Below are 22,184 nucleotides of genomic sequence, written 5' to 3'. Positions count from 1 at the left end.
TAAATAATTTTTTACTTGTCTGCCACTGACCTTGTCTGCCGCCAGCCTACCTATCATGTCTGCTGATCCACTCTCTCAGCCTTGACCCAGCAGAGCATTTTCTGTTTGTTGCTACTAGTCCAATTTTCCATTAGTACCAATCCGCTACTGTCTTACCTATGTGTGTGGTATTTAGTACCCAGTGTTTGGACATCCTATATAGTGTCCATACTAAACCTACGCGATGCTTTGTAGCAATAAACCTCTATCACTTTGAGCGGAAAACCCGGTGGCACCCAAGTACCTGTAGGTGTGTCTAGCTTTAAGGGAAAGGTGATAGCCTAGATGTGAAGGCCTCACAAAGCAGTAAAAGAGTTCTTATCAACACTCTACTGGTATTGTCCTAGCAGTCAGTAAAAGTAATACAGATTGTCTGTCCTAGAAGTCAAAACACCTTTTGGGTTTAGTAGGACGGTCCAGGGAATTCTGTCTCGGTGTGAATGACAGCAACAACTGAATAAATCCCGTTATGGGATAAAACGCGTTGGTGGCACTATTACTTACCTGATACTGGCATATATGGTATATGATATACAGACATTCCTCACTTAACGACCGAGTTCCGTTCCTACGACTCGGTTGTTAAACGAATTGGTCGTTAAACGAGCAATTATAAAATGAAGCTGGAAAGAAGCTGGCACATTCAACAATTTTAAATGGTAAAAATAGAGTGAAAGAGTCAGTGAAAGCAGCAACAGGATATACAGTCCTATACTATACAGTATATGCATAACTATAGTACAGTTTTGTATACATGGGTACAGTACAACTTTACTGTACCTGTATACAGTATGCACAGCAATCATTTACCTGCACTGTATTGTATTATGAATACAGAAACGGAAACTGCTTTACTTTTCATAACTTGTTTTATTTAGCTTTTTTTTTTTACTTTGCAAAACTTTTATTTGGAATAACTGTTTACTTTGCACACAGTACAGTAATTTTGCATAACTCTTTACAGCACTGTACAGTACTTTGCAGAACTTGTTTGTTTTATTTTGCATAACTTTAACATGTACTACTAGTTAGACTTAGCATTACTGTTGCATACTGTACCTTTACAGAGCATAAACAGGACAATCGGCATCAAACAAACTATAGATATGAAAAACAGACATTCTAGCCAACAAATACTTCATCATGTAATGCGTCATCATTGGTGTTATCAGGATCTGTAAAGGGCTCGGGTAAGGGAGACGATGGCAAGGAAACTGAAGGACTTGTAGGGGTAGGGGTACTGGGTGTAGCTTTTGAGAAGAATCCTGTTAGTGTGGTCTGCTTTGTAATTTCCTTTTTTTTGTCATAAATTTCACTATAGCATCGTAAAAGTTCATTCATTTGCCGTTCCACTTTCGTGAACCTTTCAACATTTGGATCCATACCCTCTAGTTGTAACATAGCCGCATTCACTTTGGAGAACACACCAGCTAACCCCTTTACTGTGAACTTCTTTTGTACGTCTTCCGTTCTTTCCTCTTCTCCTTCTTGCAACTCTTCCAGGTGCTGCTGCACTTCCAACTCTATTAGATCTTCGTTAGATAGCTCTCCCTCAACATATTCCACTAATTCTTCAATATCTTCCACTTCATGATCTAAATTAAGCGCGTTAGCAAGTTGCACAGTTGTTTGATTTGTGTCATCGACCTGTTCATCTATGTCAACCACTTCAACATTATTCACAAGACTTTTTAGGCAATTTTTCCATATGCCTTGCATACAATTTTCTGTCACTTCCTCCCAAGCAGATTCTATGTTCTTTATGCACTGTAAAATGTTGCATGATTTCCAGAAATCACGAAGGGTTACTTCATCATTTTCTGTTGCCGAGACAATTTTGGAAAAAGTTGTGCGCAAATAGTATGCTTTGAACGTAGCTATAGCCCCCTGGTCCATTGGCTGTAAGATAGCAGTGGTGTTTTAGGCAGATACACTACCTTTACATCTGGGTTTACATCATCAAGATGCTGGGGGTGTCCTGGGCAATTATCAAGCAGGAGGATAATTTTAAAGGGAACACCCTTGTCCAGACAATAACGGTTGACCGGGGGTATGAAGCAGTTGGTAAACCAATCCTCAAATAAAGCTGGTGTCATCCATGCCTTGTTATTTGCACGTTAGTATACGGGCAGCATGTGCTTACTGACCTGCTTGAATGCACGTGGGTTCTGGGAGCGATAGATGAGCAAAGGCTTTAACTTAAACCCAGCAACATTTCCACCCAGCAACAACGTGACCCTGTCCTTAAAAGCCTTGAAACCGGCCATTGTTTTAGCTACTTTGTGTATATACGACCTTTCGGGCATTTTCTTCCAAAAAGGTCCTGTTTCATCCACATTGAAGATTTGTTCCGGGCGGTAGTCCCCTTTCTTGATGATTTCATCAAATTGGTCAACAAATTTTTCAGCTGCTTCTACGTCAGCACTTGCTGCCACACCGCTGATACTGCGATTATGCAGGTTGATTCTCCGACTAAAGCGTTGAAACCATCCATGGCTTGCCGTAAATGTTTCCACTGATTCATCCTCCTCACGCGTCTTCAAAGTTTTAAAGATACTGCGTGCCTTGGCTTGAGTAATTGAAATGCTCAGTGGCATTTTTTTTTGCATATGGTCATCAAACCAGATCGCCAGTAATTTTTCCATTTCATGAATGAGGCCTTTCCGCTGCCTAGTTATTATGGCTTTAAATCCTGTTGATGCTTTCACTGCCTCTTTCACTTTATCTTTATCCTTCAAGATTGTTGAAATGGTTGAATGTGCCAGCTCCAAGTCACCTGCTATCTCTTTAACTTTTTTTTTCCAGCTTCATAATCACTTATGATCTTCATTTTCATGTCAAGATCAATAGCCTTCCTTTTCTTTGAGCTCCTTTTCTCTGATTTCTCCTTCGCTGACATCTCTCATCTCTCTGACGCTTGGACGCCATGCGCGCTGCCTGTCGCTAAAGAGTCAGGGCGGGTCGTAACGCGCGGGTGCGAACGGTTGGTAAGCAGGTAGGTCGTTAAGTGAGGAATGTCTGTATGTTATAAACTGTTAACTTGTTTTAAAATATGTACCAATACTTGCTTTACTTGCTAAATAAACTACTCGTAGTACTTCTCAGCGTGTTTTATAATTCACACTCACTGGGCCACTTACACCACATGTGAGAGACCAGCATAGGAGACATCGGACAGGTGAGTAACCTACGTTATCAACCCCCCCCAATCTGTGCAAAATAGTATCTCCTGGACCTAATACTGGTCCTGATTCAGAGATGGACGCTAATGCAATCGCAACTGCGTATTTGTATGCAACGCAGCTGCGAAAATATGCTAATGGTAGCAAAGATCACCTGAGCATAAAGGCGGCCACTGCTGCCTTCTTACCTGTGTGCGGCGACTCATACCTACGTAAACATCGGTAACATCGAAGCGCATTGGCGGCCACCTTACCCTTGCGGAAGGTCTGACCTTGGGTTCTCTTCTGACAAGCAGAGCTGCAATTGCAGTGGCTAATTTATGCACGCCCATGTAACAGCGTTTAAACAGACAGACACGCCTGCGTTTTTGAGACCACTCCCCATTACCACCCCCAAACGCTGGCAGTCTGTCACTCACTTAGCGATGGCTTCCTCTGTGCATGCGTAATTGCAATGCGATTGCAGCGCACTCGAAGTGCGGTGGATACGCATGCACAATGGCAAACAATCGCTCGATCTGTGTGAAAATAGCTTTAGCGTCCATCTCTGAATCAGGACCACTGTCCGTATCCCCCTTTTGATGCAGACATGAGGAGAGGATTTGAGATCCAGTGGACCACCTAATAGAATATTGGTTGGGGATCATCCCCTAGATTGATGGAATTGTGACTCTGGACCGCTGTACACAGGATACGATGAGACTTGATTAGAGATGGCTGCATAGGATTGTGGATTGGTGACTGCTTTTTAAGGATCCTATGGAATTGCGACATACTCTACTGAACTTTATCAATATACAGTTGGAGGAATATTGAAGGAAACGTGACACTGTTTATTTGGACATGTGAACTACACCTCATATTGTGATTTCCTAGATTTTTATTTTTATTCTCATTTTTATTTTTTCTTAATTAATTTTTCATTCATTGCTCAATTTAATTTACATTTTTTTGATTCTGAATGTGAGGTTAATGGAATCAGAGTTGATAATAGGACTCACGGTCAAGGGAGGTACATGTGAAGTGAGTGCCACAGTAAATATTTAGTAATTGAAGGTAGGACTCCTTTCTGCTTGCAGGCAGCTCCTTTGGAACACACTTAATACCTGAGCGTTGATCAAATATTGCTTTGTATAACAACTGAATAATATATATTTTTAGATATTTTTTTCCCATTAATTGAAGATAATATTTTAAGTTTTTGTTTTTATTTTATTTTTTTTCATTATGTTTTTCCTGCTTTCTTTTTAAGTAGATGCGGACATGTTACTATTCTTGGTGGGGTTTTTTTCTGTGTTTTAACGCATGATTGATTTTGTCATATTTCCTTGTTTTACACTAAGATGTTAATGGACTTGTAAGCAATGCCATCTGGAAAAGTTTCCAGTACAGCTGTATATAGGGACTGGAGTAAGAGTTGTCTTCTGCTTATTTTTCTATTTAATTGTTTTTGTTTCCTGAGCTCGCATTTAGTTACATGTCATAGTGGAAGGTTGTTTCAATGCAAACTATTAGCATGTGTTATTAATAACAGATGTGATTGTGACTATTATTTAGTGTTCAACTCAGTCCCTTAATCTAGAAAACATCTTAAAGCCTTTTGAAGAAGAGAAGGGTCCTGTTCCCTCCAGTGCAGTTGTAGCGTCTGTCTGGAAGTAGAATGAGCTAATGCTAAGGTTCTTTTTCATTGTGGTGACCAGATGACTTCTGATCTCAGTGTAAAATGAAGTTATACAATCAGTAACCCAGTGTTTAATAACAAGAACCATCTGGGCTGCATCACAGTAATGGATGATACGTTGTCTGCTATTTAGAGACACAAGCAAAAAAACATCTGTTCACTGAATGGAAGTAAACAAAAAGGGGAATAATATGGCATGCACTGGGAGATGTATCAAACCTTGGAGAGAGATAAAGTGGAGAAGTTTCCCCATAGCAACCAATCAGCTTCTAGCTTTCATTTATCTAACACAGTCTATGAAATTACAGTTAGGAGCTGATTGGCTGCTATGGGCAGCTTCTCCTTTGTAACTCTCTCAAAGGTTTGATACATCTCCCCTGTAATGACAAACACGCTTACCCCGTCAAGGTGTGTGCACAGTCAATGTGGATGCCAAGTTTAATGTGCAGAGCCTTAGCTAGTCCTGAAACTAAAGTACAGTCATATCTTGTGCAGAGTCATATCTCGTGCAGAGCCATTATTTTGTGCAGAGGAATATTTGGTGCTGAAATACACAGAGCCATATGTGGTACTAAAAATAAGATGCAGAGCTGTATATGGTGTAAAATTTAATGTACAGAGCCATAACATTGTCAGTGTTGAGTTGATACTGAAGGCTGTGGGGTCTATTTACTAAGCAGTGTTAGGAGACAGAGTGAAAAGTGATAAGAAAGTGATAAGGTGCTAGCCAATCAGCTCCCAACTGTCAACTGTCAAGGAGCAGAGACTCGGGAACAGAGCCTTGTGGGACCCCAATAATACCCCTTTTACACTTAAATCCCGGATCTAAACAAGAGGTTTGGAAAACTGTTCCAAACCAGGTCAGACCCGGAACAGGCCCCTTTCACACCGCGGTGCCGACCCAGATTATTCCCGGGTCGGTGCCGTTTACACTGCACATGGCTGCCGGCAGCTGCCGGTGCTTGGAGATGACATCTTCCACCGCTGGTAAATCAGTAAATCCCCATGCTATAAACGGAACCCGGGTTGGGTGACCCAGGTTACCTGTTTACACTGCAGGGTTACACTGGTCGTTCCCGTGTTAAACCCTGCAAGCTATCTGGGTTGGATTGCCAGGTCACTCGCCCCGTGAATCCAACCGTGGTCCCATTTTACATTGAGCCATGAAAATAATGGGATGGTTGGAGGGAGATGAGCCAGGAAGGAACTGTGTGACATGGAGGCCAATGATGTGCTGGAGAAGAGGGTGATGTGTATAAGAATACTAGTTTTGTTATTTGGGGCTATATTCACTAATGCTCGATTTTGGTGTCTGTGACTGGGGTAAACTAAGAGTTGTCTCTCCTGCTTATTTTTTTATTTAATTGTTTTTGTTTCCTAAGCTTGCATTTAAGGCATACATCCACTAGGCGATATTAATGAGTGATCGCATGATTATGACCGTAATCGTGCAAGTGCTCATTAATCGTGCACAAATCGTGCACTATAATGTCAGAAACGACCAACGATGCTGCTCCCGCTGGTTGTTTCCGACATCAATCATCGCCCGAACATGCCGGTCAATCTGCCGATAACGACAGATTTGCCCTGTTCAGGGATGAGGGAAAGGTGCCTACACTGAACGACATATCATTCAGTGTAGGCACTGCAGGGGATGGGGAACGATGGTACAATTACGATGTTGTAATCGTACTGTCTTTCCCTAGTCGCCTAGTGAATGCGCGGCTTGCGTTACAAGTGATAGTGGAAGGTTTCTTCAATGCAAACTATTAGACTGTGGCCCTGATTCAGAGCCGGACGCTCTGACAGAGCGCTCGCTCTGAATCAGGGCCGTCCTTCCTGATTTTAGAGCGGCCTCCTGGCCGCTCGCATAGCTGTGGGTGACCACCCACAGCTATTTAGAGCGGCCTCCTGGCCGCTCGCATAGCTGTGGGTGACCACCCACAGCTATAGAGAGCGGCCAAAAAGATGGTCGCGATGGTCAATACCATCGCGACCATCAGGCTTGCGACGAGACCCTTGTGGTGCGGTCTCGTCTGCCGCAAGCCCTGGAGTGCTTTTGGCTCTATCAGAGCCGAAAGCACTCCCACTGACATCACTTGTGATGTCAGTGGGGCCGGCCCCAGACGGTAGGCGTTCCCATGGGAATGCCTCTGTCTGGCCAGCCACGCCCCCCGGCACGCCCACCAAAGGGGGCGTGCTGTCACTCACCATCGACAGCACGCCCCCTTTGTAGCAAGACCCATAGCGACGGCTTGCCCGTCGCTATCCGGGTCTCGCGCATGCATCGACCCGCTTGCAAGCGCTCAGCGCTCGCGAGCAGGTCTGAATCAGGCCCTTTGTTATTAATAACAGATCTGATTGTGATTATTATTTAGTGTTCAACTAAGTCCCTTTCATCTAGAAAACGTCTAGAATAGACTGTCTATTTCACTGTCCAAATCAATCATTTACTATCATTCCATTTTTTTGGTTGATTTTTTAAATAGACTTCGATGTGGGTCGGTTTTAAATAGTGTTAAATTTGTCCATTTGGAATGTCCACTACAAAACTGAATACAAAATCACCCATAAAACCGACTACAAAACCAAATAAAATCAAATTAAAATTGACTACAAATACACCAAAAACACAAAATTGACCTTTAAATTTACCCCCTGGAGTGCCAGTCATTTATCTGTTCCTAGCATACCTACCTGTGAATTGTATTAATTGGAATGGATTTTGCAGAACATTTCTCATGTAAGTCAGATCTCAGTTTTTGCCATTAAATTTAAAGCGGAAATCATTTATAAGGTAAAACCAGCCTCATAACTGATTGCCGCTTTAAATGTAGTGGGGAACTCGCTGAAATCCCGCCGGTTCTGTAATCTTTGAACCTATTACATAACCCCCATAAAGTATATTCTCCGCCAAAAATATTTTTGGTCCTTTTTCATTATGGGTGATGTAGTCATTTCTCCTAGTAAATTACCATCAATCATACCTACTCTGATGTAAAAAGCGCTTAGTTGTAATTGGCTGAGAACTGTGCGTCACTGTGCACTACATAACACGCAATGAAAGTCTATGCTGGTAATGATTTATACATTGTGCTGCATGCTGATAATTTAATACTGCGGGAGAGTCGTGTCACATGAGATGCTGTTCCAGGCTGCTGATACAGAATCACTTATTTAGGGTAGAGTCGGGAATATGAAGAAGTCACAAGAAGCTCCTAGGAGCTCAGTAACTTTCAGGATCCTTGTTTATCTACGGCAGGTGCAAGGCAGTCACTGTGCAGTTCAGCTCAGGTTCATGTCTAGGTGTAGGATCAGGTTACAGAGCTAAACAAGACAGTCATTCCTGGCTTTCTAGGAGGAAAAGACACAAACATGCATATAAAATGGCGTACAGCCAAACCCCATCTTACCGTCTACAGAGGACCAAGAAAAATCTGGGCGAATGTAAAATTAGGGAAAATACCTAAAATTAAGAAAAAGGGGAAACTGCTTGCCCTAAATCAGAGCTTAGTACTTGAAAACTCTAACCTTATTACACTGCCTGATAACACTAACCCTATTACACTGCCTGATAACAACACTAACCCTATTACACTGCCTGATAACACTAACCCTAATACACTGCCTGATAACGCTAACCCTATTACACTGCCTGATAACACTAACCCTATTACACTGCCTGATAACACTAACCCTAATAAACTGCCTGATAACGCTAACCCTATTACACTGCCTGATAACACTAACCTTATTACACTGCCTGATAACACTAACCCTATGACACTGCCTGATAACACTAACCCTATTACACTACCTGAAAACTCTAACCCTATTACACTGCCTGATAACACTAACCCTATTACACTGCCTGATAACACTAACCCTATTACACTGCCTGATAACACTAAGCCTATTTCACTGCCTGATAACACTAACCCTATTACACTGCCTGATAACACTAACCCTAATACACTGCCTGATAACACTAACCCTATAACACTGCCTGATAACACTAACCCTATTACACTGCCTGATAACATTAACCCTAATACACTGCCTGATAACACTAACCCTAATATACTGCCTGATAACACTAACCCTATGACACTGCCTGATAACACTAACCATATTACACTACCTGAAAACTCTAACCCTATTACACTGCCTGATAACACTAACCCTATTACACTGCCTGATAACACTAACCCTATTACACTGCCTGATAACACTAAGCCTATTTCACTGCCTGATAACACTAACCCTATTACACTGCCTAATAACACTAACCCTAATACACTGCCTGATAACACTAACCCTATAACACTGTCTGATAACACTAACCCTATTACACTGCCTGATAACACTAACCCTATTACAGTGCCTGATAACACTAACCCTAATACACTGTCTGATAACACTAACCCTATTACACTACCTGATAGCACTAACCCTATTACACTGCCTGATAGCACTAACCCTATTACACTGCCTGATAACACTAACCCTATTACACTGCCTGATAACACTAACCCTATTACACTGCCTGATAACACTAAGCCTCTTTCACTGCCTGATAACACTAACCCTATTACACTGCTTGATAACACTAACCCTATTACATTGCCTGATAACACTAACCCTATTACACTGCCTGATAACACTAACCCTATTACACTGCCTGATAACATTAACCCTAATACACTGCCTGATAACACTAACCCTAATATACTGCCTGATAACACTAACCCTATTACACTGCCTGATAACACTAACCCTATTACACTGCCTGATAACACTAACCCTATTACACTGCCTGATAACACTAACCCTATTACACTGCCTGATAACACTAAGCCTATTTCACTGCCTGATGACTCTAACCCTATTACACTGCCTGATAACACTAACCCTATTACAGTGCCTGATAACACTAACCCTAATACACTGTCTGATAACACTAACCCTATTACACTACCTGATAGCACTAACCCTATTACACTGCCTGATAACACTAAGCCTATTACACTGACTGATAACACTAACCCTATTACACTGCCTGATAGCACTAACCCTAATATACTGCCTGATAACACTAACCCTATTACACTGCCACTACACATACCAACTGGTGTATTTTTTTAAATTGAGAAATAATGGTGGGTACACACTGGTACGATGTTGTTACAATTTGGCCAATTTGGACAAATCGTAACAACATATCGCGCATTGTCTATGAATGATATGCACGATCACGTGGTCGCATGCGACGTCAGGTTTGATGTGCTGCACGCATGCGGCCCCATTCATGTTAATGAAGGATGGAACAAGTGATTGTTCTGTCCTTCATTACATCGTCCTGATGTGTACCCGCGGTACGATCTGTCAGCCCGAATTGCTAACATATCGTCCCGGTACACATCGTCCAGTCTGTACCCACCTTAAGAAAAATCGTGAGTGACAACAGGTCAAAAATGTTTGATCTGTATTTGTTACCTTATGCTAGTATGGTAGTATTTTCTGGTGATCGGAGATCATTGTAGGATTCCACATAGTGTTTATTTGCAGTAAACACATTTGAATGCAGCACTGTACCCTAACTCGAGTTAAAGAGCTAGAGGGAGATGTACTAAGCCTTGGAGGGTGATAAAGTACCAACCAATCAGCTCCTAACTAATTTTTCAAACACAGCCTGTAAGGTGACAGGAACTGATTGGTTGGTACTTTATCTCCATCCACTTTATCTCCTTCCAAAGTTTGATACATCTCCCCCCAAGTGAATATTGGGTCATTAAAATCAATGGATTGTAGTTTTACAGTCACCATGTCTCCGGTGATTATGTCAACAGCAGAATGTCGACATTGATGATATCAACATGGTCAAAATGACAACATTGCCATAATGTCGACAGATGACATGTCGACATTGACATTATGTCAACATTCACATTAGGGTTAGGGTCACTGTTAGGGTTAGGAACAGAATAACTAGAAAACCAGTGTATCGACATTCTAACAATGCCAATATAACATTAGTGTCATCATGCAGAATGCCGACATGGTCAAAGTCGACATGCTTGCGTCAACATAAATGTTCTTGAACATATATAGCGCACCTGTTTTAATATGACTCATTTGCTCAGGCCCCCCAGGACAAGTGGCCACTAGTAGACTTTCTAACGGACATGAATAGAAGGGAACCTAAAAGAGATGTCCCCTTAGTAACATGGTGGCCTATGAAGACAAAAGCTCGCCCTTGTTGAATTCTTCTCTTTCCAGTCAATTACTTGACAAAGGTGATCTCCTGTTACTGCATCAAATTAAAAACTAATTATAATAATAATAATGTATCTTACAGTCTAAATTTTATCCATTTATACAAGCCTACATTACATCCAGACTCAAAATTGAACTGAAATATCTAAGCCCTAGACCAGTGGTTCCCAAACTTTTTGGAATCCCAGCACCCTAGATAGAGTATCAGCATTCTTTCCACGGCAACCCCTAACACAAATGTTTCTTATTGAGAAATTCATCAAAAATTAAAAGAAGTAAATTGTGCATCTATGTCACCCTTAGGGCAGTTATGTGGTGGGCGACAGGGCTGCACTTCTTTTTGTCCACATCATTTTTGATTGGCAGCCATTAGCACTGGTTTTGCCTATCACACTGGACCACCATACCGAGGCACCCAATTTGGGAACCACTGCCCTAGGCCATGCTATAGTCTCTAAGCAGCAGCGTCAGGTTCCTTCACTTGCTTATCTGGATCCTATAACTGCTGCATGCACCACCGCGGCCAATAGTCAGCCATTGTGTGTGTGTGTGAGCAGCTGCTCGGTGCTCACAGTGATCAGTCATCCATATATATTGGGGTAAGGATGTCCTATTGTGCATTCTGCTCCCTGCAGGTCAGCAGCAGCAGCAGCACATAGAACACCAGGATGAATGGGCCCTTTCTCTGCATGGCCGTCTGGATCCACTATGTAAACTAAACAACTGCTTGCTAAATATTTTTTATTTTTCCCCACCCAGTTCTCCAAATCGTTATTATTAGCTATTAGTCTCTCCCCCTGGTACTGTTTCCTTGCTACTTCTCCATCCTTTCTCTCTCATACTTTACAATGGGCCTTATGCAGATATGGACGCAAATGCACCGCCCAGTGCTTAGAGACGCCCACTGACAGCAGCTCACATCTGCCGCTCACGCACATAACCGGAAACATCAAACGTAGATCAGGCGGCCATCAGCCTTCTGAGTAAGTCTCAGCTGTCACAGACATAGTCGGTCTCCAGACACACAGAGGGCTCTCCTGCTGCCAGCATGGACGCAGGGGCTGATTTATGCACGACCAGAAAATGGTGTTTAAACAGTCCGAAACGTCTGCTGTTCTCTAACCACCCCACGTTACCTCCCCCAAACGCTGAGACTGTGAGAGTGTAATCGCAATTCAATTGCTGCGCGTGCACAGTCGGGCTTACACATATGCGCAATGGCTAAGAATCGCTCAATATGAGAAAATATCGGCATTGTGTCCGCATCTGAATCAGGCCCAGTGTTATATACCGTATCTAACAATATTCTTGTGGAGGCATTATTTCTATTGGCCAGACTGCTACAGTAACAGAAAACTGCATGTTGCCATTTATATAATAATGATGAGAATAGTCAAAATTAAAATCAAACAAACAGACATACAGTCAGGTGCATAAATATTGGGACATTGACAGAATTTTCATATTTTGGCCTCTATTCACCACCACAATGGCTTTGAAATGAAACAAACAAGATGTGCTTTGACTGCAGACTTTCAGATTTAATTTGAGGGTAATCACATCCAAATCAGGTGAACGGTGTAGGAATTACAACGGTTTCTATATGTGCCTCCCACTTTTTAAGGGGCCAAAAGTAATGGGACAAACTAAACAATCCCAAATCTAACTTTCACTTTTTAATACTTTGTTGCAAATCCTTTGCAGGCAATTACAGCCTGAAGTCTGGAACGCATAGACATCACCAGACACTGGGTTTCATCCCTGTTGATGCTCTGCCAGGCCTCTACTGCAAATGTCTTCAGTAACTGCTTGTTCTTGGGGCATTTTCCCTTCAGTTTTGTCTTCATCAAGTGAAATGCATGCTCAATCGGATGCAGGTCAGGGGATTGACTTGGCCATTGCATAATATTCCACTTTTTAGCCTTAAAAAACTCTTTGGTTGCTTTTGCAGTATGCTTCGGGTCATTGTCCATCTGCACTGTGAAGCGCCGTCCAGTGAATTCTGAAGCTTTTGACTGAATATGAGCATATAATATTGCCCAAAACACTTCAAAATTCATTCTGCTGCTTTTGTCAGCAGTCACATAATCAATAAATACAAGGGAACCAGTTCCATTGGCAGCCATACATGCCCACGCCATGACACTACCACCACCATGCTTCACTGATGAGGTGGGTATGTTTTGGATCATGAGCAGTTCCTTTCCTTCTCCATACTCTTCTCTTCCCATCACTCTGGTACAAGTTGATCTTTGTCTCACCTGTCCATAGGATGTTGTTCCAGAACTGTAATGGCTTTTTTAGATGTTGTTTGGCAAACTCTAATCTGGTCTTCCTGTTTTTGTGGCTCACCAATGGTTTACATCTTGTGGTGAACCCTCTATATTCACTCTTGTGAAGTGTTCTCTTGATTGTTGACTTTGACACATATACACCTACCTCCTGGAGAGTGTTCTTGATTTGGCCAACTGTTGTGAAGGGGTTTTTCTTCACCAGGAAAATAATTCTTCTGTCATCCACCACAGTTGTTTTCCGTGGTCTTCCGGGTCTTTTGGTGTTGCTGAGCTCTCCGGTGCGTTCTTTCTTTTTAAGAATGTTCCAAACAGTTGATTTGGCCACACCTAATGTTTTTGCTATCTCTCTGATGGGTTTGTTTTGATTTTTCAGCCTAATTTTGGCTTGCTTCACTGATAGTGACAGCTCTTTGGATCTCATATCGAGAGTCGACAGCAACTGATTCCAAATGCAAATGTCACACCTAGAATCAACTCCAGACCTTTTACCTGCTTAATTGATAACGAAATAACAAGGGAATAGCCCACACCTGTCCATGAAATAGCTTTTGAGTTGATAGTCCCATTACTTTTGGCCCCTTAAAAAGTGGGAGGCACATATAGAAACCGTTGTAATTCCTACACCGTTCACCTGATTTGGATGTAATTACCCTCAAATTAAATCTGAAAGTCTGCAGTTAAAGCACATCTTGTTTGTTTCATTTCAAAGCCATTGTGGTGGTGAATAGAGGCCAAAATATGAAAATTCTGTCAATGTCCCAATATTTATGCACCTGACTGTACATACATGTTACATTAAAGAAAAGCTGGGACAGAATCAACAGCATTGTTCCATAGTCCTCCTTTGGGAGAGATTTTTGCTAACTTAGTTTTCTGGGCTAGTACTGTGGGCCTGATTCAGAGCCGAATGCTCTGACCAGAGTGCTCGCTCTGAATCAGTGCCCTCCTCCATGAAAATGGAGCGGCCTCCTGGCCGCTCGCATAGCTGTGGGTGGCCACCCACAGCTTATGCGAGCGTCCATGATGATGGTCGCGATGGTCAAGACCATCACGACCATCGGGCTTGCGAAGGAGACCCTGCGGTAGGGTCTCGCTTCCGCAAGCCCTGGAGTGATTTTGGCTCTATCACTAGTGATGTCAGTGGGGCCGGCTTCAGACGGTAGGCGTTCCCATGGGAACGCCTCCGTCTGGCAGCCACGCCCCCCAAAGGGGGGCGTGCTGTCAATCAACATCGACAGCACGCCCCCTTTGGTGCGAGACCCGGAGCGACGGAAAGCCCGTCGCTATCCGGGTCTCGCGCATGCGCACGACGGAGCTCCCTCCGTCGTGCACATGCGCAGTGGGGCAACATCGACCCGCTTGCGAGCGCCCTGCATGACCCCCTGAGTACAGTTTGTGAGAATTATACTTTACATTAATGTCATCCATCGGGCTTCTTCATTTTGTACATTATGCTCCTAAAGTAAATGAGGTTTTATTGGGCTGCACACATAATATACCAAAATAGGATCCCCCTAATTATACATCTATAGAATAAGTGTCAGTAATCAAATAAAATGAATTACAAAAAGAAGAGGGAGTTATAGTGTATGTACACAGTATTGCTTCCAATTGTGGACAGGACAGAGAAATGGACATACTAATGACATAGCTTTTGGTAATCAATACAGTACATACTGCTGTGCCTATTTCTATCCGCTCTGATACACACTGTCCCTCAGATTCATTTATCAACCTTTTATCTTATCCTAAATGTACCAGTTTTGTTTATCTCTCCGGCTGTTTCTTTTGTTTTTAGTTTCATTTCAATGTGGAAATTAAACCGTGCAAGACCACAAGGTGGCGCTCCTATCCTAAGTAACTTTTTCAGGAACTGTAATTCTGCTTTTGAAAAGCATCCACTAAACTTTAATTCTTGCCATCTGCAGGAATTATCTAGCAAGTCAGAATCAGTATATACTGTATTGATATTATCTGTATCACCTATAATTTTTTACTAAATATTTCTTTGTAGTGGCTAACATAAGATGTTGGAGATTTTTTTTTAAATTCATAGCTTGATTAAAATACAATTTGGCAATAGGCCTAGTACAATTATGTGCCTCCCAAAGCTGGTTCAATCATGCTGTGTTGCAGCTCTGTATAGACATGACAGTGTGACCGCATTGTTATAGCTGCCCCAGTAGCCATTTATATGGTAATACCGGTAGCTGCAAAGTTACACGCAGGAGCCACAAAACAATTTATAATACTTTGGCCTGATTTTATTCTCTGAAAGTACTCCAAGCTTCAGACCGCAGTCTGAGTGCCTGATTTAGTAGAGGGTGCCGCTAATTTTTGGACACAGATTCCCCATGTTTGAGAATTTGCGCATTCTCCGGACCCGTACTGCGCATGACTCTTTGAAAAAGCCCCCGCTATTTTCAGGGGTGAAACGCATCAGTGGGATCCCCCAGTTGTTACCTTTGTAGCTGCGCTGATATCCGATTGTCCAGGACACTGATGATTTATTTATTCAGCATTACAATTCCGGACACGCTGTTGTGAGATACTGCTGAAACCTACTGACAGCCGGCTGTCATTTGTACAGCCATGGGCAAAAGTTTTGAGAATGACACAAGTATTGGTTTTCAAAAAGTTTGCTTCTTCAGTGGTTTTAGACCTTTTTGTCAGATGTTACTATGGTATACTGAAGTAATATTACAAGCATTTCATAAGTGTCAAAGGCTTTTATTGCCAATACATTAAGTGTATGCAAAGAGTCAATATTTGCAGTGTTGATCCTTCTATTTCAAGACCTCTGTAATTCTCCCTGGCATGCTGTCAATCAACTTCTGGGCCACATACTGACTGATGGCCGCCCATTCTTGCCTAATCAATGCTTGGAGTTTGTCAGAATTTGTGGGCTTTTGTTTGTCCACCCGCCTCTGAGGATTGACCACAAGTTCTCAATAGGATTAAGGTCTGGGGAGTTTCCTGGCCGTGGACCCAAAATTTCGATGTTTTGGTGAGCATTCACAAGCTCATTAATGGACTCTGCAGCTAAAAATATGAATTGGTATTATATATATATTTATTCATTTAAGTTTCATTAAACATTTATAAGCGCCGGAGTTATTTTATGTTCATAATGCTGACAATGATTTCTTGAGCTTAGCCTAACCACAACCCCTCAACCCTAATGGTCATATCGGCATTTCCACTATTTTAACATTTCATATGTCAACACTGTCCATGTCGACATTTTCCAGCTGTCAACATTCTATTGTCGGCATTATGAAAGTCGACTTAGTGGTCGTCGACAATATGACTGCAAACCGATGAGGCAAGTTCTTAGCAACCTGTGCTGGACCCAAGAGCTCTTCTGTGTGCAGAGTCCTCGCTGCCTGTGAGCTACAGAGCTGGAGGAGAGGGGATGGTAACACTCTGAGAGATGGTTTCTTTAGCAGTCATCCATTTACAGTCTACAGATTAGTAATAATTTGGCTGCACACTAGGCACAAAAATATGCCCATAGAAAGAGAAGAGATTGGTGCCAGGACTGCTTGAATCATGCACATATTTGGAGGATGCAGGTAGCGGCGTGACCCTGAGGTCAGGGAGTCGCTCACAAACTCTGCAGCACTTTACTCTAAGCAGAAAAATGACCCACTATGGGAAAGACATGGAAAGGCCTGTGTTATAGTATTAAAGGGGACCTGATGCCAAAATCAATATTATCTTTAATGCATAGCGCACCACAATACACAGTACCCATCCGACAGACTTTGTTCTGGACTCTCTATAACAAGGAGGAGAGTAAGGATGAAAGGCTCAGGCTGTTTTCAGTCTCTGCGATTACACGAGATTAATCACTTAGAAAACTCGATGCTACTTTGCGGCATTAATCGCCTTGGAAAACTCATTACTCTTCTCACAGTAACATTTCCTGCCCTGATTAGGCTGAAGAATTAAATTCCATGAATCCATCGTCTCGTTATAGTCAATGGACGTGATTAATTGCTTGACGTTCATGCAGCACAATTACGTTGCAGCACTTCAGGATTGTAGGCAATGGCCATTGCTGCACCCAATTAAAAACACAGCCTTTCTCTACAGGACACAGGCTGCTGGATAATGGGCCATTGTGTGCAATCGCATGCCACTGAGTGACTGAATATGTGGTTCAGATATTAGGAAGAGTTTTTAAATGCGGTGCAATGTGCAAATGAGCCATTCCAGGTCAGATGAACAGTGTTTTAGGAAATGTCATAAACACGCCCACTCTTTCTGTCAGCACCTGACTTGTGGAGTGTTATAGATTTTCTTTTAGGCTTTACTTATAGCATGTAAACAGCATACTCACTAGGCTCCAAGGTAATGCTACTATAGAGTCCTAACAAGGGTGGAACAGGCTGCCCTGCAGGATCTATCAACACAATACTGTAAAATCCTAATGGGTAATGTATTTGCCCAAAGAGCTTCGTTGCAAATGACAAATGACACTACCTAGCCTTTGCCATAGAGACTACTAACCAGGGGGTGCTGAGGAGTTACACAAAAGTCCGCTTTGCAGACAGGTCTTGTGGTTTTTTAACAACTTTGCATGTGTCTGAGCGGTAGGCAGTCGTGAAGATGGCGGACCTAATCCCGACAGCCGGCTTCCCGACTGCTTAATCTCGGCGAGGGTTAAATAACAGGCATCTAAATGTAGACGCCTGTCACTTTACCGTCGCTGGGAGACCGGCGCCCGGCATCCCGATTGAAGGGACGCTGGGCGCCGAGCGCGGATAACCGCACGGTGGGGGGGAGGGTTAGGTTTAGGGCTCCCGGGGGGGACTTAGGGTTAGGCAACCCCCCGGAGGACTCAGGTTTAGGCACTTAGAGGGGGGATTAGGGTTAGGCACTGGGGGGAAGGTTAAGGTTAGGCACCCCTAAGGGAGGGTTAGGGGAGGGAATTAGGTTAGTCAATACTTACCTTAGGGACGATCAGGATTTTCACCCATGTTGGGCAGCCGCTGTCGGGATTCATAAATCATACCGATTCTGTCTGAGCCAAGCATATGCAATTTGAGCATCTAGTGGCAATTCAGATTTCTACGCCTCTTCCTTGCGGCTTGAATGGGTGTAACTTGTAGCATACAGGGCATACGCACATTAGGTTACTGTTCCTTGAGCATGATAGTTGAACTGCAGGCTGTTCAGATGGTATGCGTATCAGGGTTGGGGGGAGAGTTAGGTTTAGAGGTTGGGGTTAGGCACTAGGGGGAGGGTTAAGCACTAATGGGGGAGGGTTAGGTTTAGGGTGCGGGGAGGGGGAGGTTAGGGTTAGGCACCAAAGAGGGAGGGTTAGGGTAGGGAGAGGGGGAGGTTTAACATACCGACCAACAAGTGTCGGTATGTTAACCCTGTTAGGATCCCGGCATCGGGATTCTGACCGCCAGGATCCCGACTGTCGGTATATGGAGCTCTTGCACCAGGTATAGGGCTGGTGCACATGTGTGCTGGTAGTGTTACAGCAAACAGGAGAGTGGGGGGGAGGAGCAGGTGCACACTATAAGCACTAAGAATACAAATGATCAAAATATCTATAATAGACTGCAATAATTAACATGGTTTTAAATGTAAGGTTTCTTAGTACATGTTTGGCCAAAGATGTTTGCCCACCTACCACATCACGGTGAACCTTATACAGGTGGGTCCCTAACATCTCTAATACTGACACACTAATTAATTTATCAAGGACTTACCTATCATAGAGCCCATTAGATGTGTGTACTGCAATGCAAGGACCCATACCAGTTAAAATCACCTGGGGCAGGCAGGAAGAGTGCTAGCCCAAAGAAGGGGTCTCACCTTCAGAATGTACCTTAAATACACACAGCTACTCCCACAGGTGGATAGATTGGTCACATAGCTGAAGCTTACCGCAGTCTGGCCGGGTCCTGGCAGCTGCGAGGCCATGAAATCTGCGTCTACCGTCACAGACCCTTGCCTTGTGCCTCCCAGAAAACGGGGGCGACACGCCCTCATTTCTGGGATCTGTTGCCAGCCATGCCCAGCTCCGACCCACCTGACATATGCTGTGGTTCGGGGGGGGGGGGGGGGTCTGTGAGCAAGATCGCAGGACCTATTCTGCACATGCGCAGACCCTAAGCCATTGGAGATGTATGCTAGCCATCGGGTTAGCGCACATTTCTGAATCCTGCCCACTGTCTCCAACTAATCTTTCCTCCATCTATATTTTATCTCTGTGTCATTTTTTTTATTCACTTCTTAATCAGTTTTGGAACTCTCTGACCCGAGAAAACTAAAGCCACTTACTGTAGCTCATTTATGCTTGCACCTTATGGTGGTGCTGAGGAAAATGAGTGAAGATTACTTACCATAATACACGGTGCGGAACCAGACATCGCAGTGGCATATCTGTGAGAATTGAATTTGCCCCCAATAAGTCTATTTTACTTCACTTGGCGTCTATTAAGGACAGACCAACCTTCTGCTTCAGAAATATTGATATCCTACCCATGGTCATGTATAAAGTCTCCATTTTGTAACCATTTTTGTTATTTCTCCTCTTTTGCAGGTGGTATTTGATTATCAATGCATCGTGTGAGATAAGACGTTCAACCAACTGAGGAGATAGCGCCTAGCGCTGTAAGTAGTTCTTTATCTGCAGTATCCTATGTTGGTGTTCAAGTAAAGTAACTGTCTATATATTGGAAAAATGGAAAAAACATTTTAACTACAAGAGATGACGGATGTAAATAAAAAGTTACACTGGTAATTAAAGTGTTAATGATTGTTTTTATCAGTGAGTCCATTGTTAGGGGTTTAGTTATTAAATGTCGATTTTAATCGCCTTAAAATCAATCGACATTGATGACGGATTTACTGACGGACAAATTTAGATGTTTTTTTTAATAAATATTAATATTCCAGTTCAAAGTGTAAATTACTACCTGTAGAAGTCACTTACCTCTTACTTCAGAGTTCTCTCTACACAAAAACTACATTTGTGATCCTAACCAGATCAAAGTTTCTACTTTGCTACGATACGCCTCAATAATAGCGCTAAGGACCTCACGGGCTCTTTCTAAGCACTTTACCTGTATGAATTAATCAGTTGATATTACTTCTTATTTTATATTTACCAGTGGTATTGTCCTATACAATTGCATTTGTATATTTGCAGCTTTTTTTCCATAAAAAACTAATGTGGATCTAGTCATTGCCTCAATTTTTTTTTACATAAATGGCCATGAACGGCTGTGCTTCTAGTCTTACAGCAATAAAATGTATTTAAATGTCGGTCTGCTTAGAGGGCCAGTAACCCAGCGACTTGTAGTCAAGCCTTAGAATATAAAGCATTCAGTTTCCACTAGGAATCTTTTTGCAATCAGCGTCTCGTGCAACTGCGTTCACATAATGATCCCTAGAGCCTCGAAAACATTAGCATCACTTCAGTAAACACCATTTACTTGCACAGTCCTATTTAAATACCATTAAGTCAATGTGCAGTATCCTCTAGACTTAAAAACAATCTGCAGAAACGGCTGCATTGTTAGCATAAATCTGTCTTGACCAGCACTGCCCTCGGATATATTCTTTGCAAAATATATATATATATATTTATTTATCTTTTTTCGGCTTCAAACACAAACATTAAGCTGAACAGAGAAAGCTCTCCCAGCCTTTGCCGCACTGGGAACTTTTTTTTTTTTTATTTTGTATAAAATTAGATCACGTAACCCCTGTAAGCGAAACAAAATCAAAACTCATAAATCACGTCGTGACCATATTGCTCTTTGAGAAAGAATAGTCCTTGCAGAACAGCAATGGGGTCAGTTCAGTGGAGAACTCCACTCTCTCCAGACAAGCAGAACGAGAGAGAAGTTACTGGGCTGAGAGCACACAATGAAGTTCTATTTTTATATCCATCCGTTGAAATCAGTCTGGTGTATTGGTCTTAATGAGCCGGATGGGCCCCTGTCTGGCATTAATTCCTTTACTAGATGATAAATTTGGTTTTATTGTGGTTGGAATCTAACCAGCAAAGGAAGCAGGGGATGTGTTCATAAATAAATTATAATCTCTCAGGTCATACAATATCACTGCAACTTTCCCCCTGTTTGTACAATGTAATTGGTTTATTTTGACAGCTCTGTTATGGAAAAAAACAAAGAAACCCTTTCTAAATCTATTGTTAAAGGGCACAATGACATGTTTCCTAAGCAGGGCTACACGGTGTACAGTGCAGGCCACCAGCCTTTATGCTGTAGTCATTTTACCCCAAGTACTATTCTAGTCCATTGCATGTTTGTCTACTCTCCTGGAAGGTGCGGGAGACTCCTGATTTTTCGGGTAGTTCCCCGCATCCCCCGGAGGCATGGGTGGATCTCCGGCACCCCGACCATATCCTTATGGATTGGGCAGGATGGGGCGATAATACTGGGAATCACAGGTCCGTGTGGAGATGGCGGGCTGAATGGCGCTTTTTGCATAATGTTAGCCTTGCCCCTTTCCCACGAACTCTCGGATCATGGTATGCTGCTGCAACAAAAGGAAGATGCTGGAACTGCTGCTGCCACTGCTGGGAGAAGGTAAGAAGTCACTAGTCCACCAGGGATGGTTTGTCGACAGTTCATCATGTCGATATATCATCCATGTAGACATGATGCATGTTGACAGTTCAACCATGTCGACAGTCTCACGTCGACCTGATCAATGTCG

The 22,184-nt window shown here is 42.8% G+C and overlaps 1 protein-coding gene across 2 annotated transcripts in view; it reads left to right on the top strand.

Moving 5' to 3' along the window:
• LZTS2 (leucine zipper tumor suppressor 2) overlaps nt 1–22,184 on the top strand; it is a 178,253-nt gene that overhangs the window by 56,375 nt on the left and 99,694 nt on the right. The window contains exon 2 of one of the 2 annotated variants that reach the window (XM_088448686.1): nt 20,038–20,108. The exons of the other annotated variant lie outside the window; for it this stretch is intronic. The gene's annotated coding sequence lies outside the window, so the exon portion shown is untranslated. The remainder of the gene's footprint in view (nt 1–20,037; nt 20,109–22,184) is intronic. 2 annotated transcript variants of the gene reach the window in all.

Source organism: Taudactylus pleione, unplaced genomic scaffold, assembly GCF_031769625.1.
Source record: "Taudactylus pleione unplaced genomic scaffold, aTauple2 ptg000464l, whole genome shotgun sequence".
Classification (NCBI taxonomy): domain Eukaryota; kingdom Metazoa; phylum Chordata; class Amphibia; order Anura; family Myobatrachidae; genus Taudactylus; species Taudactylus pleione.
Note: the sequence above shows the minus strand (reverse complement) of the source record. Positions and strands in the feature narration are given on the sequence as shown.